This window comes from Mya arenaria, chromosome 4 (genome assembly GCF_026914265.1).
Source record: "Mya arenaria isolate MELC-2E11 chromosome 4, ASM2691426v1".
NCBI classification, from domain to species: Eukaryota; Metazoa; Mollusca; class Bivalvia; order Myida; family Myidae; genus Mya; species Mya arenaria.
Window position 1 is genome coordinate 81,414,457 of NC_069125.1, and position 15,174 is coordinate 81,429,630.

The window sequence follows — 15,174 nt, forward strand, 5'->3', positions numbered from 1 at the left end:
AAATCAACCCTACCAGCATTGCCGATCTCATTTATGATCATAATCATATCGCTTTAATTTTATCAAAGACTGTTAAAACCCGAAAAGCCTTACATTTCCTACACAACGTGACCCTTACTAACACATTGCTGTTTCTCTACTTAAGACGGAAAAATGTATACAAGTCAATGGTTTAAATGCCGTTCATATCATATATGCTGTCAAAAAACACCAAATTACCTTACTTGATTACAAAATTCAAAACTATTTTATAACATGGGTGTACGGGAAAGAGTATATTTCCGTATATCCATAGTGTACGGGAATTGTAACTTTTCCGTACACTCAGCGTGTACGGGAACTGATATATTTTCGTACATCCATAATATAGGGGAATTGTACACATTGTTTTAAGTCAATGGTATAAATGTCGTTCATATCATGTATGCTATCAAATTTCACACCCAAAGACCTAAATTGATTACAGAATTAATTTTGTTTTATTATAAGACGGATGTACGGGTTGGTACACGCCCGTACATCGAATCCCGTATACTAAAGATGTGCGAGTTTTATGAATATACGGTTCCGAACACACCCGTATATTCAACATCCCGTACACTTACCGTACACGTTAGATATACGGGTTTCAGTACATTCCCGTATATTCAAGCATTTTCCGCAGTGAAAACCCCCGCAAAAAGCCATTTGAATATCAGTACAATTGAACAATAAGTTATTTCTTAGCTATACGTAACACAATAGTTATTTCTTAATTCAAATTAAAAAAAGAGAAAAATGTTTTAAGAAACCTTATGATCTAGGTTACGGTAGTCAAACAATCACAGCAAGTAATAACCTGTGATTATCAAAATATATAATACAAGCAATGGGGGGGGGGAATTACGTACGATGTTAAATACATTAAATGGTGAATAAACACAGGTATGGTATATTCAAAGGACATGTATAAATATCTTTAATTCCTAGGTAATGGATTGACAGGTGTATAATACCAATATCATTGTAGGTGAGAGAAATCTACACTGATCAACAGAGAGCGTACCACTAAAGTTTACTGGACATTGAAATTAGGCACATATGCGTATGACCTTTGAGAAGTCGGCAATGTTCGTGGTACTGTTACCGACTGGAAGTTGTCAAGTTCGCGTGCCTTTGTAACTCTGTGCAGGCGCATGCCATTATTTCTGATCAAGATAACTTCATCAGAGGTCCAGACACTGTTTATATGGCCCTTTCGCACTAAAGATCGGACAAGGTAGAAAACGTGACTCCGCGCCTTGCAAAGGTCTTCATTCACAAACACCTTCTTGAGATTCGGATAATGCTTGGCCTGTGAGTTTTATTTGTGATGACACGTAGGTCAATACAAACAGCAAACGAGACCTACCATATATCATTTTAACAATAAAATCAACAAGAGCATCAACAGTCGCAACATACTAGGGCACCAAGCTGAATGTTTTCCAAATTTAGAGACGGACACTGTAAATACAGTTGTTTTTGCCAATTCGACACTGTAGTGACTATGCCGACGTTGATGGTTATCGAACCTGTCTAAGATATTCTGCCAATATAACTGGTCAAACAACATACTTGCCTACAAAGTTAAAACGTAGTATTTATATTAAAAAAATTCTAACATTTTGCAAAAAGGTTAAAAACACATTAATAATAAAAACAAACCAGAATGACATATCTAAGAATACTTGACTTATACATGGAACATGCCTGAAGATACGTTGAAATAGAAAAAAACAACGTGTCATTGTTGTATTTAAGGAGATACGAAAATAATATAAATTTCCGACTAGTTTGTGATTTGTTTAACCAATTTTAAGTTTATTTGTTATAACCATCGCATATTGTTGTTGTACACAATGTTTCGGACCATTTAACTTCAAACACACGTGTAATTTTGATATTGATGTACATATGAAAACATATCCAATTGCGTGGCATTTTTCGACTTTCTTGTGATTTGCTCCGCATATTACGACCAGCAATGGCTTTTGTTGTTAAATCATCCAATTGATTGGTATTAATCTCTGTGATTGCAATTTTCTTTTACAAACGAGTTATGTTTTGGTCGTGTCATCAAGTTAATACTACCATCGTCCAAATTGGAACACAAATTTATCCTACCACCATCGTTATCAGTGTAGCCTCTGCCGTCGCTGATACCACTACCAACGCCGCTGTTAAAGCTACCGTCGTAATCGTTACCTCGTCTTGTCGCAATTCCTAGCGCTGCCGTTGCCTTTGCCATCGGTCTTGTGTACATTACCGGTTTGAATTTTTAAAGGAAGCTCTGAACTACCGAACGTATTTGTTCTGCACACTAAATGACTAGTTTATTTTATTGCAGTGCAATCTCTATTTCCTTGAAAGATTATGCGTGTTTTGATTTATCGTAAAATTTAAATAAATACATGCGTTAAATATTTTTCTTAGGCTTTTTTGGAATACATCAATTGTACAATCTCGTTTACACAAGTATCAACTATTACGCTGAATAGTTTACTACGTAACTGACAAATGTTAATGAGATATGTATATTTTTAAAGGTCGTCACTATTCGCACTCTGCACTACCAAAAGGTTTATAATGACATTGCAATTTGTCCCGTGAAAAATGGACAGCACACATCAGAGCAAATTACATGGGTAATGTCCACACCTGGCGAAATACGCAACCACATCAACCATCTTGTTAGAACTGCCAATAAGACGCATATCAAAATCATGCTGTGAGTCCTCATGAAATACCTTTATAAAACATACTTTGGAAAAACTAAATAAACGTTTGCTTTTTTATTGTTTATATTATATTTTACATATTATTTAACAAAAGAGAAAACAGACGAATTCGTAGCTATGTCGCAGGTCTGTAGATATGGAGAAGAGATTATGAATAACGCAATCGTTACTTCAAACGTAAGTGGTAACCTTTCGCCCGAATTAGTTCATTTCGTCGTGAGATTGATGCAGGAAATACACCAATCATTTGACATCCACGAGATGTCCTTTATCGTACGAATGTCGTGAAATTGCATAGTATAATGAAAAGAACAGGGACAAGGCCAGCAGTTGAAAAATAAACCTTCTTTAGAGGCACAAAGCAAGGACGTAGACGGCGATGATTATATACACAAAGATATTAACACCTAATTCACAAAGACAAACACTACACATACCACACTCTCATTAAAATAGCTTCACCTATAAATGATGGAACTACTGCATTCGTATGGTCAAACCAGGGCAGATGTTCTTCGAAAGAAAAATGTTTATTTATTAGCCCTAACCATAACCCTAACCGCAGCATCGCAGGGCAAACAATGAAATACCCTAAGTTTTTTTGCCGTGAACAGTGATAATGGCCTAGCCTTTAGCTGCTTCTAATTGTTTCCGTTCTTATATGGGATTTACGATATTTACGTAAGCAAAGGAAACATAGTGCGATTTTGACAAACAGTAACTATAGAGTATCAAATTATATATATTATAAGCGCTTTCTCCAATTTGAATACATGACATACATTTTCTAGAAGCAAGCGGGTCATACAAACACTGACGAGGAGACGTAAGGCTATTAGCTAACGGGAGTACCCATTGCTCCGTACACACGAATCATCGACATTTTAATCGTTAACCTATCAAAAACAATTTGTTCCGTTGGTATCTAGGTATGTTATCACGTGTTTTCAAATTGATCGGGCACACATATTGTCTTACGAGCTTGATTCGTATTATAGTTATGTTATTCGAATCCTTTCACGCACGTGCTTGTTGAAAACTCAGGAAAGCATATAGTGCTATTGTTAAAGTTTTGGTATTGTTATCTCCAGTCGACATAATTAACTTTAAAGCATTTATAAAATAACTCCCAGGGAACAAATAATGATAAATATCAAATTATAAGTCTGAAATATATCCAAAAGTACGTTACTTTTAGAATATAATAAGCTAATTACGATCGACTTTGATAATTGGACTGTTACTAGTTAACTATATTATAAAGTGAAAGGATTGATCATATAATTTATACTTCTTTAATACACATAAATAATCTGTTGTTGATAAAAAAGTGATTGATTAAAAGGAAAATGTAAAGAAAGCAAAGCAATATGCTCGTTTTCATTTGAACGACATTTAGTATGTCATCGATATAAAAAACGGATATGCGTTTAATCTCCACAGAATAGCAGTGGTTAAATTTCAATACATGACCATCGAAGCATATCGAGGCATACAGAAATGAACGAAATATTATTATATGTAGTAATGTGCGTAAACGACCACTCAACTTAGGAGTTCGATTATTTATTTTAATCATATTACTAATTAATACACAAAATACAATGACAATGGGCAGTGATCGGCATATGTCAACGGATACTTCGCGGTCTTATTCATAAAACATTCTAAAACATATGAAAAACAAACGTACCAGGCACGTCTAAATTATAATTACATAAATATAACTTCAATGTTACTGCTCAAAGATAAGAGCGAATATGATTATGAAATATATTAATAAGTAACAAATGTTACAAATATAGTCGATGACTTGCGTCATTGACATTAAGAGTAGAATTATTTATTTGTATGTATCAATAAGGGCGTGTACAATGAAGCGGAAAAAGGAGATAAGGGCATTATCAACCAATCAATCACCCTCCTCTCATAAATATAGATCAACTCGCATCGCTTCAAGAAGTCCATGCAGACAAGCTGCATCGGTCATGTGGTGTTGATGGGAACGAGTTCTGCGCGTGGTACCACATGCGTCTTCCTACAGACACAAGAAAAACAAGAGGAAACATGGTCCTTAATAAAGGATTTCATACCCGGCCAAAATAAGCGTTGGCGGGCAAGCCATAGAGTCTTGTCGCTGCCAGGATGGCCGACATTATGGTGGACACCATGAAAGGCAACATACCTGTAAGCAGCAGGAACAACTAACTGGCGGACATGCTCACCATCTACGTTAGCGTTTCTATAAAAGACATCATTATCAAGAGAAAGAGATGAAAGATCACAGAGTAGACAACGAACTCTTCGAGACTACTCCTCCCCCCTCGGCCGACAACCGGACCGTAGGATGGGAACAATCCGGAGACATCAGCATCCTTGGCCTGCTCCTGTACTCAATCGACAGGATTAACTGAGGCAGTATCTGCAAAATTATCATCTCCAAGGACTGCATCACTATCACAAAAAAGACTCTCAACAGCAGCAAAAGAAGTAGTGGCTGCCAAACAAACAGCTTTGACAGCTTCAGTAAACATCTGTGGCATACGACTCAAACCGTCATAGTCGATATTCGATTTGCCGGACTTGTAAAAAATGTCGAAGTTGTACGCAGACAAGGCCGCAGCCCAGCGGTGACCTGTCGCGTCAAGGATTGTTGTTCGTGAAAACAGTGAGGGTGTTACCGAACAAGTAGTCGTGGAACTTGTCGGTGACCGCCCAATTGAGCGTGAGGAATTCGAGCTTATGAGCTTACCTGCCTGAAGACCTCGGTTCGTACGAAATAGGCATCACCTTCTCCTCGCCATCCTGCTCCTGAAAGAGAACTGCGCCTAACCCGGTCCCACAAGCGTCTGTATGGACGATGAAGGGTTTGCTGAAGTCAGCAAAAGCCAGGACGAAAGAAGAAATCAGTTTTACCTTCAAAAGAGCAAAAAAGAATGTTGCTGGGCGTCGGACTAGGACCACGGGGCTGCGAAATTTCTCTTAGATTTCCTAGATTTCTTAGAGGCTTTGGTGGTACCGTGCCCTTCGAGGAGTTGGTTAAGGGGATAGGCTATCTTAGAGAAGCCCTGGATAAATCTGCGGTAGAAACCAGCAGTCCAAAGAAAACTTCGCAACTCTAGGACATTCTTAGGGACGGGCCAATTGGAAATAGCAGAGGTCTTGCCCGGGTCAGTGGAAATCCCATCGGCCGAGATAACATGGCCAAGGTAGGTAACAGACGACTTAAATAATTCACATTTTGAGCCTTTACGTTTCAGATCATGAGAATGAACACAAGACATTCTCTGAGTTTTTAAATAGCACATACTTTTTTCATAAGACGCTTAAATTTAGCGCCACTGTTCATAAGACCGAAAGGCATTAGTATGCACTCAAAGAAGCCAAGATTGCCAACAGAGAATTCGGTCTTGGGCTTGTCTTCTTCTTCCATTTCGACTTGCCAGTAACCTGAGCGTAAGTCTAGTTTGGAGAAGAACCTAGAACCTTCCAAGGTGTCAACGGTATCATCGAACTTTGGCAGCATATAGGCGTTCTAACGTGTCATGGAATTCAAGATACGGAAATCCAGACAAAAACGCAATGAGCCGTCTTTCTTTCGCACAAGAACTACATTAGAGAAGTAAGGGCTATCACTTTTGCAAATCGCACCGCAGTCAAGCATATCTTTAAGATGCTGGCATACCTCCTCATACATTCCTGGTGCAATCTTCCGGTATGGTTGCTTAAAGGGCGTGTAATTGGTAAGAACTATCTTATGTTTGACGATATTGGAACAACCGAGATCGGAAGGGCCTATAGAAAAGATATGACGCAAATTACCAAGTATTTGGCGTACCCGAAGAATCTGATCTTGTGACAAGTTATCGATGTCGGTTTTGACACCAAGATCGTCAACTTTGTCAAGACTAGAAGAAGAGGAAGAAGGAAGTGAAGAAGCAAGATTGTCAACGACCTTGACCTCGTCTACAACACATATGTCCGACCTTGGCCGGATGAAGACGGGTTTGGGAGTCATGTTGCACAACCTTAAGGGACCTTGACATAATTACCATGGTGAGGGGCCTTCAAAACATGGGGTCTAACAAGATATGGGCTATCGGAAGAAATGTTCTTAGTAACAATCTTCTGAACATCATGTCTGGCAATTCCGTTAAGGGTAACAGACATATAAGGACCAAGTTCTACAGTATGCTCATGAGTAGACTTTACTGTAACGGGTTCACAAACTAGTGCATCAAAAGCCAATTGCCAAGAATCAAGCAATGGACGGGCGGGTGCAGCGTAGGCCGACTTACAACGTCTAATAATATTGGTGCCCACAATAAACGGATGACTGCCATTCTCAGGAACTACAAGTACTGGAGCATCAAGTTCAAAATACAAAGCAGGAACAGCCAAAGTGACTTCAATATAGCAAAAAATGTCAAATTTGTTACCATTGGCAACAGTAACATTCATGTCAACATCCAAATCAGACAATTCCTTCAAAGGAGGCTTACTACGCAAAGATTTAAAGAAGGTATCACTATTAGTAGTGACCATGGAACCACTATCTATCAGACCCACAGCAGGAACTGAATCGATGACAACATTGGACGAATTGGAAGCAACAACAAGATCAGAGACACTTACAGATTGGCCGAAAACAGCGCTAACCTCACCTCTACCACGCCGAGAACCACGGTTACCACCAGAGTAAACATGAGGGGTCGGAGGGCCGTAACCATGCGGTCTTGGAGGTGCCGCCTGAAAAGGGAGAAACTAAGGAGGAATGTATTCGGGTGGGGGTTCATTCACAGCAGGCGGAAGTGTGATAGTGTCTAGGCGCTGTAAATAGTGGAAAACGTTTTATCAACGCCAAACTAACCTGTAGAGATCCGAGAATTGACCAGCTGCTCTAAGTCAGAACTCTTCTTATCAAAGTTTGGGTGCTGAGAACTGGAAGGCATTGATTGCATTTGGCTGGAAGCATGGGGGGACATGGACTTATGTATAGAAAGGGACAGCTCCTTATCAACCTGCCGGACATCCCGTAGAAACCTGTCATAATCCGCTGCTGCGTCTAACTTGTGGCGTGTATTGGTGCGCAACACCTCTGTGCGCAAACCAGACCATAGCCTTTCGCAAAGAAGCTCGTTACGATTTGCTTAGGGGATGCGGCCGCTATCAAAAGCTTGAATCAAAGCTGACTCGAGCCGACAACCAAAAGAAATGACAGACTCATCTGGTCTCTGAGCCAAATTAAAAAAAAAACTCCTTCATAGACAAAGACTTTCGAGAAGGCTCGCCACAATTCACTTCAAGCTTCCGGAGTACCGTGTCCACTGTTATATTTTCACCAAGTGAAACTAGTAAACGACGAGCTGTACCCCGTAATGAAGACCTGATAGCTTGCACCACTAAGGAAGAAGACAAAGAAGGGTGTTTCCTCAGACACCGCATCTCATTGCACCACTCATAAAAATATCTCTGACTTAGGCGTAGAATCGTCACTAGAGAACGGTGGGATCTTTGGCGCCTTAGTCGACAGAGAGGAGGAAGGTGTAAACGCGAAATGAGATGGGGGCGTCGTAGGCTAGGTCAACAGAGACATCAATGGGTGGGGCTTCGGATTGTTATCAAAACCTGAAAGAGGTTTTTGGCCTAACATCAAGAGTGGGTGGGCTAAGCGTAGGGGTATTGTTATTCTTGCTGGACAGCAACTGTACCATTCAGTTTCAGGTGGTTATGACACATCACCACCAACTGCACAAAGCCTCTTAGACATTGGGGCTTCTTTATCACTCATGGTGACAGACAGCAACAACAACAGAAGGTATAACAAACCCAGAATGAAAAAAATAATGTATAGAATATACAGTAGGAAACAAAGGCAAAACATATTAAAAAAGCAAATAAAACAATAATAAATGAATAAAACAGAAAGGGGCTATGATCCATTACATTGTGGGTGACTATGAGTGTATGAGTGTATCACAATGTGCTTTTCTCACCAGTCAATTATAAACAAATGCAAAATGTATAACTTCAATTAAGATATATCAATGGATGTGTAAAAATATGTGTACTGTAATTAATTTGAAATGTGTTTAAAGAAAGTTTGATTAATTATGATGAATAAATTAAGTACATTTACTTAAATTAATAAACTGAGTTTATCCTATTGATGCATGTGAATGGTTAACTTTAATGCAAATGATAAATACATTAGTTTTAATTAAATTTTAAATGTAAAGGCAAAAGACAAAGCAACGAACAGACCACAAAAAAATAATACAAGTGATAAGTTTAATGGCCGTGGACTAGTCTAAGCTTAAATTAAGTATTTAATTTTAAGGTTAATTTTAATTAAAGGGCAAGTACCAATTAAAATTATAAATTAATTTGCAGATTGTCTTTAATTTATTAATTTTATATAATTTAAATTATTTTATACAAACGCAGCTATAATCTGTAGGCTTAAAACTAGTATAATAAGCTCAAACTTTGATATTCACAGTAAAGATCTCCAGGAAATGAACTTGTTTCACAAGTTCAAGGTCAAACCGGGTAAACAGGGTCAAAATGTGTTTCCTATATATCTTAGTACCAAGTATATTAACATCGCTATTTCTTCTTAATCTAAGATATAACCATCAATACATTTGGTTTAGCTATATTCACAGAGTAACTATGAGCATTAAATAATACAATACTAAATTGTGTGTGAAGCAAATCTAAACAAAATCATTTTTAGAATCTCTAGTAAGAAATCAAGCGGTCAACCTGAAATATACAGACAGATCAAATTAAAATGCACAAAAATATAGGATGAAAATGAATATATTTATAATAATATATGGATAATTCTGTCAAAATAAAAATTAAAATTAATCAAAAGTGTGAGATCACACCCTGAAATGTAAATAATCACATTGAAATAAAATAGGAAAACTATATGAATAATGACAAATATGTATAACCTAGTCTGACAAGTCAAAGTATGTAACATATAATGTACAAAGAACATAGAAACACACACAAAAAAAATATGCAAATGAATACAGCGACTTGTCAAATACACTTAACCGGTCACGCTAGGGGAAACTTGGGATGGGATAGAGCATGGGTAAAGTGCACATGTGTAGTTTAAATTTATATGTGTAATATGTGTGCAGGTTGCAAAACACAATAAATGAACACACTTAACAGTTTTATAATGATAAATATGACTTAAACCAACTTATGGGCTAAACTAAGACTAAAGCAGGTTTAACTCAAAAGAAAGCGTGCGAAAATAAGCAAATCAATGTATGCAACCAAAATATATGCAAGAAAACAAGGCAAAATGACTTCTGTGATGTCAATTTCATTATGAGCAAGGTTGGGACACTCAAGGGCTCCCCCTAAAGTGTCATGCGGGACTACCCGCTTGAAATTCGCACTGCCAGGCAGCAGCTTTGGCCGGATTTTAAGGACGCACAGAAAAGATGTGGTGCTAGAAATGTCCAATTGCTTTTCCTGCCGCTCTTAAGGTCAATGGAGATGTCGTACGTGATTTATTTCCTGGCTGGTACGATATCCTTCGTGGATCGAGGAATGCCAACAATGTTGCCCGTGTCGGCGAGCGTCTTTCCGCCCTCAAGAACGAGTCTGTGCAGCGACAAGTCAGGTTGGCGACATCGTATGCGTTCCAGCCAACCCCTAAACCGCCGATGGAGTCTTAACGACAAGTGACATCCGATGTGGACAGCAATTCAGGCGACGAATCAGGATGCGATATCGACCTTGATCCGCAAGGAAGTACTACTGGACGTGCGATGCCTCGCGACGGCGCGGGTCCTGTCCTTAGAGCCGCCGGCTATCTCCTTAATGTCCATCCAGCCATGAACACACAGGGGAGCAAGGTGACAACGTCGCACTCATCCAACCCCACGGAGACGGGTCTCGAAAGTGGGGCACCAACTATCACGTTTGGTTCGAACCCCAAAGGCTCCCCCGTTTCTCGAGTTGGCTCAACCAAACAGTATTACTCATACGGAGAGCTCCAAGCTCTAGGGTTGCACGGGGAGTGTGGCATTCTGTGACGTTTGTGTAACACGCCCGTCCTCATTTTCGGAACTTCATTGTGCCCATATCTCTTCTGAAGAATTCCAATCTTTGATTAATTTCCATAACGAATCGATGAAAAGTGATTCTCGTAGTATACAGCATCCTGAAAACAGAAATAATAATTTGTCGAATGACCTCTGTTATGATGCTTTTGATTTAAATATTGGTTCACTCAACGTGTGTGGCCTAAAGACAAGGCTAAACTACCCAGAATTTGTTGATCTCATTAAGAATTTTATTATTTTCTGTGTCCAGGAGACTAAAATGGACAATTTCGATATCATAAATTTGGATAATTATAACTTTTACTCTAAACCAAGATCAGAAAAGTATCTCCGGAAATCCGGGGGTCTCGGTTTCTTTGTTCACAATAGTTTAAATCATAGAGTGGAAATTATCCAGTTAACAATGAATATGTTCATTGGCTAAAGTTAAGCTTATCAAATAACGGTTGACGAAGACGAATTTTTAGAATTTCAAAATGATGTCTCTGACAAGTGTATAACATACAAAAAAAAATTTCTGACAGGAGATTGTAATGCATACACATCTAATATGCCCGATTTTGAAGATTTTGATGATTTTCTATCAAAGCACTTCAGATTAGACGAAGAAACATTAAGTTCTCTTAATACATCACGAGTTTTAACTGATCTGAATCTACCATTGTCACGCAATTCACAATGTCGTAAAATTAACAACCATGGATATAAGTTTTTAAATATATGTAAGTCCAACAATCTATTTTTCTTAAATAGACGTCTTGGTAACGATGCCCACTCTGGAAATTACATATTTCGTAATAGTTCTGTTATTGACTATAGTATTGCATCATCTCATTTACTCTGTTCTGTGAATGATTTCGAAATAATTGAAGTCGATCCACTTTTTTCGGATGGTCATAGCTTACTGTCAACAACTTTTATTATCGATATTTCCAATACACAAACAAATGTAAACATTACCTCTAGCTCGCGAAATCCAACCGTGTTCAATTTGAACAGTACCGACAAAGAATCTATTTGTAACCGGTTGCGTAATCCCCCATGGTCATATACGCGATTATTCCTCAATACAATTACAGAAGATATTGCTAATCTGTTCAAACAATAGGCTTTTAAAACATTTCCTCAAAAAATAAGTAAAAACACCTATCCAATAAAATATAAATATAGCACGAATAGGCCGTGGTTTGGCCTGCAGTGAAAGAAGGCGCGGTCGTTATACAATAAAGCACGGAAAGCTTATAATATGAATAAATCGATTTCGAACAAAGAAAAATTACATATTGCGAGTAAGCATTATAAAGTTACAATGAATACGTACGTCGCAACACACAAGCATACAGCAGAATACAAACTTCGAGAACTCCATTCAAAACATCCTAAAGAGTACTGGAACCACTTGAACAAGGTTAGCAACGTATCTAAACATAAGTCACCCCCAATAGACGAATTTTATCATTATTTCAAAAATATCAATGACGTTGTTGACGCGAATGATCATATATCAAATAATAATCACCCTGGCTTCTCTAGCGCTGAAAGCGATATGTTAAATAGGCCAATATAACATGGCGAAGTTAACAAAACGATACTGAAAAGTAAGAATGGTAAAACATCGTCGCATTTTGATAATAGTATTAATGAATACTTTAAAGCCTTGCGCGCCAATATGGTCCCAACCTTCTGTACACTTTTTAATATAATCCTCGACACTGGTATTCTCCCGGATGTATGGCTAATAGGGACAATAAAGCCAATTTTGAAAACAAGGGTTCCCCAACCGATCCCCAAAATTATAGACCGATTACCATTCTTAGTTGTTTAGGCAAATTATTCACGTCTATCCTTAATGAACGTATCAACACATTCCTCTATGATAATAACTTATTAAACGAGAACCAAGCCGGATTTCGCGCAAATTATTTAATCTGCGATCATATTCTTACATTGCATTTCCTTATTAGTAAACTAAGGGCCCAGAAAAAGAAACTGTTTTGCTCATTTATTGATTTTTCGTCCGCATTTGACTCTGTCTGGCGAGCTTGTTTGTGGCATAAGCTAATACAAACTGGCTTACAGGGTAAAATTCTCACAGTCATAAAAACATGTACAATGATATAAAATCATGCGTTTCCATCAATGGGCATCTGTCTCCTATGTTCCCAAGCTTTTGTGGAGTTTGTCAGGGAGAAAACCTTTCTCCGATTTTATTTTCTATTTACCTTAACGATTAAGACAAATTCCTTAAAGGAACGTGTTCTAGTGTTTCTATAGAAGTAGATGCAAACGAGACAAGTATGTACCTTCAGTTACTTATTCTCTTGGATGCTGATGACACTGTTCTCTTTGCAGATAATGAACGTGATTTTCAAAAAAGTCTTAACTGTTTCCAAGACTACTGTTTGCAATGGAAACTAAATATTAACCTCTCAAAGACTAAAATAATTGTCTTTCGTGCCAGAAATCTGAAGAAATTTAACTTCAGCATTGCTAACCAAGCGCTAGAGATAGTTAAGGAATACAAATACCTAGGTGTATATTTCTCGTCCACCGGTAGCTTTTTATACTGCCATAAATATTTAATAAGCCAGGCTAACAAAGCAATGTATGCTCTATTTCTTAGAATGAATAAACTTGACTTGCCTTTGGACATACAACTGAAGCTTTTTGATTCCACCATTGTCCCGATTCTAACGTATGGATGTGAAGTCTGGGGTTTTGAAAACCTCGATCTGTTGGAGCACTGTATTTTTTTGCGGCGGATTACATATACTAGAAAGAGTACTCCACGTTACATGCTCTACTCTGAACTTGGTAGATACCCCCTTAACAGCATAGTTAAAACCAGAATGATAAGTTACTTGAGTAAACTCGTTTCATCGCATGACTCGAAAATAAGTTTCTTGATATATAAAGACATTTTACATAGTAATATTTCATTCTGGGTCAGTTACATCAAGTCAATACTTGATTCAACGGATTATTCATCCGTTTCACTTAATCAAACAAGAGTACCTGTAAAACATGTCAGTACTATTGTGAAATCTAACCTTGTAGAACAATTTCAGCAACTTTGTTTTGAACAATTTAATCTTTCGTCTAAGGTAAAATTTATTCTCTGTTCAAGTCCGATATTAAATTTGAGGAGTACCTTAATATCTTACCCAAATCTCTACGTTTTACATTCTTGCATTTTCGCACTAGCAATCGTAAATTCCCTATCGAAGTCGGAAGATGGAGACAGAATGCTGTACCACATATCAATAGAAAGTGTACGTTTTGTAATCTAAACGATATCGGTTACAAACTGCACTATTACTTACATGTCCATTTTTTAATCCTACCAGAAAAAAAATACATACATAGTCGTTTTTACTCAAGATCTTATGTCTTACATTTTAGTGAGGTTTTAAATTGTAAGAACCCGGATACCTTAAGGAAAACAGCAATTTTTGTTAAAATCTTAGTTAATCACACTTAAACGAATCTGATCATGTATTTAATAGTTTAATAGTTTAATCATTTGTTATCTCATTACTGCATCGATTATATTGTATCCTAATTCAAATAAATGAATTTGTTTTGTCATAAAATAATACTATTTAAACTAACCACATTCCCCTTACTAATTATATTTGTTTTGTATAATGATAAACTCTGTTGTGAAGTCGCTATTAAACCACCTCTTTATACCCGTGTTAACATATATATATTGCGTTTTCACATGCGTTTACTTAAATGTAAATTGTGATATAATAAAAGAATATTGAGTTGAGTTGATTGAGTTGAGAATAATCCAGCAAAATGAAATAATCAAGCAAATAAAGCACATAAATAAAAAAATTATGGCACAAGTTAAGCAAGCAAGTTTACACAAAACAAAACGTTTAAAACACAGTCAAGAGATAAGCAATTTAAAATGAGCCGTGTGTACAATTAATTAAACCTATCAGTTTAGATGTCAAATAAAATACCGGGTCGCGAAATTATGTCACAAATAAAAATGACTGACAAAGTAAAAAACGACAGATACAATTTCGAGCAAAACGGACAAAATCAATACCAAATGAAATGAAATAAACCAAAAATATATGTACTCTTACCGTAAATGAAGCTATATAACCAAAAATCCAAGTCACGCTATTTTCACTTTATAAATGTCAACTAGCCGGTTTACTCACAAGAAAAAAATAGTTCCAGCCAAAATGTCAAAAATTTACAAAGTAATATATAAAATAAGGGTACTCACGGTTTCAAAACGAAAAAGCACACACCAATACAAACCACAATCACAAAAACACATAAATCACAGACAA